Source organism: Pteropus vampyrus, unplaced genomic scaffold, assembly GCF_000151845.1.
Source record: "Pteropus vampyrus isolate Shadow unplaced genomic scaffold, Pvam_2.0 Scaffold976, whole genome shotgun sequence".
Lineage (NCBI taxonomy): Eukaryota > Metazoa > Chordata > Mammalia > Chiroptera > Pteropodidae > Pteropus > Pteropus vampyrus.
The window spans coordinates 43,676-48,858 of NW_011889757.1; positions in this window are offsets into that span (position 1 = coordinate 43,676).

The window sequence follows — 5,183 nt, forward strand, 5'->3', positions numbered from 1 at the left end:
TTGAGAATTTTCCAGCTATTTTTGTGTTATTTCTGCATTAATTTCTTTGTCGCCTGAGAACATATCTTTTTATGATTTCTATTCTTTTGAATTTGTTAATCCAGAATGTGGTATATTTTGGTAACTATTCCATGTGAGCTAGAGGGGTACGTGTATTTTTTGTTGTTGAATGAAATATTCTATAAATGTCAATTAGATCAAATAGATTGATGGTGCTGTTCAGGTCAACTGTATTCTTACCGATAGTTTGGCTGATTGATCTATCCATTACTAAAAGAAGGGATTGACATTGTCAAACAAACTCAAAAAGAGTCTGGAGGATTTGGCTAGGAATAAATGATAAAGATTTATTCGAGGATCTTGAAGTCTGTAAGCTTGGAACACAGGTAACATCCAGGGGTGTTCCAGAGAAGAAGAAAAAAGGAAAGTTCTTACAGTAAAGACTATGTCGTTGAGAATTATCAGTTCTGCTTCTTACCCTAGGATTGGTCTAGGACAGTCATCAGTCAGACATCAGGCAGTTTGGTTGATGGACACCAGGTGGTCCAGAAAATGGGCACCAGGAGGTCTGGTCACATCCAGTAATCTGGATAATGGATGTCAGGCGACTGTCTATGCAAGTGCTTTAGGGGTGGATAATCAGGTGCTCTGGATACTGAGTCCTTCGGTGGGTAATCGCAGGCGGATCTGGAGGTCCAGATGTTTATCTTGGCATTGACGCAGGACTGGAAAGTTCAAACAAGTTTAAGTTCCAAGCTAGTTAGAACAAGAATGGAGCCTTTTCTCATGCCTCAACCTTCATGATGGTAATAATTTTAGCAGCTTGTTTAAAATGACTGGATTTTATGTATTCCCTAGCTTTACTCTCCTCAAAGTCTTCAACAACAGTAGTGAATTTGTCTATTTCTCTTTTTAGTTCCATCAATATTTGTTTTATGTACTTTGATGCTGCTTTGTTAATTGCATACACAATAAAGGTTGTCATGTCTTCTTTGAGAAATTCGCCCCTGTATCATTATATAATGCCCGTTTAGTCCCTGACAGTTTTCTTTGTCCTGAAGTCTGCTTTGTCTGAAATTAACATAGCTACCCAGTTTTCCTTAGATTGATGTTAGTGTGGTATATCTTTTCTCATCCCTCACTTTTAACCTCTCTGTGTTTTAATATTTAAAGTGGCTTGCTTATAGACAGCATATTGTTGGACTTATTTCCCCCTCTGTCAATCTCTGTCTTTTAATCAATGTATTTAGACCATTTTCATTTGAAGCGATAATTCATTTAATTAGCTTAATATTTATAATTTTAAAATTGTTTTCTGTTCATTGTACTTGTCTTTATTTCTATTTTTCTTCCTTTTTTCTATATATTTAAGCTTTTAATGAAGCATTTTACAAATCCATGTTTTAATCTTTCTTAGCATATCAATTATACTTCGCTTAAAACATTTTTATTGGTTTTCTTGGAGTTTGCAACAACTATTTACAAATAGTCATATTTATTTTAAATTGCAGTGTACTCCTTCATGGTTACTGCATACATCTTATAAGAGAATGTCACAAATTCCTCTCTCCTATCCTCTCTAACACAGTGATCAGTCTTTTTACTTATCTGTATGCTATAATCACATAGTTGCTATTATTCCGTTAAACAAATGGCTATCACTTAGATAAATTTGAATAGGAAAAATTATTTTACCTTCATTATTCCCTCTCTGATGTTCTCCCTTTCTTTATGTAGATCTGAGAATACTGTTCCAGCATTCTTAGATGGTTTGTTTTGTTGTGGGTTTCTTTTCTCCTTGTAACTTTTTCTCTTTGCATTTTAATTTGTGACGTTTCTATTGACATATCTTCAATTCACTGATTCTTTCTTCGGTCACGTCTAATCTACTGATGAGCTTATCAAAGGCATTCTTCATTTCTATGGCAGTGTTTTTGATTTCTAGCCATTTCTTTTTTATTAGTTTCTTGTGTTTTCATATTTTTGTTTACTTAGCCATCTGTTCTTGCATGTTGTCTGCTTTTTTTAGTAGAACCCTTAATATAGTAATTAGCCATAGTTATTTTAAATTCTTTTGTGATAATTCAAAAACTGCCATATCTGAGTTTGGTTTTGATGATTATTTTTTCTTTTCAGACCTTATTTTTCCTTGTCTTTTGACATACTTTTTAAAGTCTTTGAAAGCTGGATGTAATATATCAGATAATAGGAACTGAGGCAAATAAGTGATTAACGTGAGGTTTTGTGTGAATCTGGCTAGGAGATGGGCCAAGTTTAATGTGTATTCTAACTGTCAGTGGCAGAGGCTTCAACATTCTTCTTTTGGTCTCTCTTATTTTCAATGAATTTCCTTAAGAACCCTTTCTTAAATAGAGCCTTACTACAGAATTTTCAGTTTAAGGCACTATTTGCTGGAGCCCTGTTCTTAGGTATTGTGGCAAGAAAGCATTCTATAATCTTATTATTAAATCTCAATCTTTTGGTGGAACTGTGTTCCGGAACTGTACCTTTTAGAATGGTTTCCTACCTATGCTCCCTGTCCCTACCTCATCTGGATGAGATTGAAAGGCTAAAAGTGTCCAAATTTTGGTAATTCTCCTTCTCTTAGGTCAGATAAGTGTTGGGCAATATATCTTTCTTTGGAGAATTCTCTGGTTGTTTCAAAAGGTATTGTTTTCCCCTCCTCCTGCCAGAAACACAATGGGAGTTTTCTTGGCTTTTCATGAGTACCTGGTGGGGTTTGTGGAGGTAAAACCCACCAAAGGTTAGAGGCCACCCTAAGACTGAAGTCCCAGGAGTTCCTCCCTCTCATGCAAATGAATATTCAGTCTCCAGAAATTCATTAATCTTACCATTTAATAGTTTCTATTGGTTTATATAGTCTAATGGCTTCTGCTTCAGGTAGTAGATCTTATCTGTGATTTGCCTGTCAACACAGATTTTGGGGTGCAGTTTGCCCTGTGACCTCAGTTATCTTCTGGGTACATAAAAAGTCATTGATTTTCAGTTTGTTTAGTCTTTTTTTTTTTTTTGTAAGGATGGAAGGAGCAGTGACATCCAAGATCTTTGCATATCAGAGCTAAACCCAAAATCTAGTAATTTTTTTTATATCTTCATAAGTTTCTTCAAAGGAGATTACTTTTTGTTTGAAAATTTGATCTTACTGTAATATTCTCTTATAGCCAGAACTTTTAACCTTAAATAGCTCTTTATTACTATTTATTTAGTTTAATTTGAGACCAAATACTTGGTATGTTCTTTTGTGTTTAAGATCAAGGGTTATTAATAAATATGTTTTGATAATTTATAGAACTTATATCTCATATATAATTATTTTATTTTTTATACTTTAGGAGTTAAAGATTAAAGGAAAACTTTTTATTGTTTACTTTTTAAATTTAACATTGAATACCACGTGATCGAAACACAATGCATGAGCAAAATGTTTCTGAGCCCTTCCACAACCATATTGCCTTTACACATGAAAAATGGTTGTACATTTTTAATCATTTCCTTTTACCACTGGTTTTATAGACTTGTATGACTATTTTAGACATTTCCTTTAGTGGTTTTTTCCTAGCCATTTTCTGGGGGAAATTCTCTCTCCTTTATTTTATAATAATTTTAGTTAACTTTAAAGAAATTTAGCAATTATTTTGTTTTCCAGGCCTGGTATTTTCTTTGTGGAATCCTGGGCATAATATCTTCTTCTAGCTGTACAACAACATTTTAAAAATAATTTTTTATTTCTAATTGTAGTTGGCACACAATATTATATTAGATTCAAATGTACAACATTAGACATTTGTATATGTTATGAAGTGATCACTCTCATAAATTTATCTGTCTGACATTATATAGTTATTATAATATTATTGACTGTATTTTTTGTGCTATATATTACATCCCCATGACTATTTTGTAATTACCAATTTGTACTTCTTAATCCCATCCTTTTTCCACCCCCACCTGCTTCCAGCTGGCAGACATCAAAATGTTCTTTGTATATATGAGTTTATTTCTTTAATTTTTTGTTTGTTTGTTTGTTTGTTTTTATATTCCACATGTAAGTGGAATCATATGGCATTTGTTCTTCTCTGTCCAACTTATTTTACTTAGCAGATTACTCCCTAGGTCCATCCTTGTTGTTGCAGATGGCAATATTTCATTCTTTTTTATGGCTGAGTAATATCCCATTTTACATATGTACCACCTCTGCATTATCTATTCACCCATTGATGGACACTGAGGTTGACTCCATATCTTGGCTATTGTAAATAATACTAGATTGAAGGTATGGATTCTCACGTCCCTTCAAAGTAATGTCTGGGTTTCTTCAAATAAACACTCAGAAGTGAAATGCTTTTCATCACTTTGAATATTTCTTGCTATTCTTCTGGCCTGTAAAGTTTCTGTTGAGAAATCAGCTGACAGTCTCATGGAGCTCTCTCCTAGGTAACTAACTGATTTTCTCTTGCTGCTTTTTAGATTCTCTCCTTGTCATTAGACTAGGCATTTTAATTATGATATGTCCTGGTGTTGGCCTCTTTGGGTTCATCTTGTTTGGAACTCTCTCCTGTGCTTCCTGGGCTTTTATGTCTATTTTCTTTGCCAGGTTAGGGACATTTGCAGTCATTATTTCTTGAAATAAGGTTTCAATTTCTTACACTCTCTCTTCTTCTGGTACCCCTCTGATGCAAATTTTGGTATGCTTGATGTTGTCCCAGAAGGCTCTTAAACTGTCCTCATCTTTTGCATCCTTTTTTTCTTGCTGTTGTTCTGACTGTTTTATGATACCTTATCTTCTATATCTCTGATTTGTTTCTCTGCTTTATTTAATCTACTGTCGATTCCCTCTAAAGTATTCTTCATTTCAGTTATTGTAGTCTTCATTTCTGAGTGTTTTTTTCATGTTTTCTCTCTCCATTTTTCTGTTTTTAAAATTTCTTTGTTGTAGTTCTCATTGAGTTCATTTACTCTTCCCCTAAGTTGATTGAGTATTTTTATAAACAGTGTTTTGAACGCTGCATCTGGCAGGTTGCTTGTCTTCATTTTGTTTAGTTCTTTTTCTGGAGCTTTGTTCTATTCTTTCGTTTCAGACATGTTTCTTTGTCTCCCTGTTTTGGCTTCCTCCCTGTGTTTTTTCTGTGTATTAGGTAGGACTCCTATATCTCCCTCTCTTT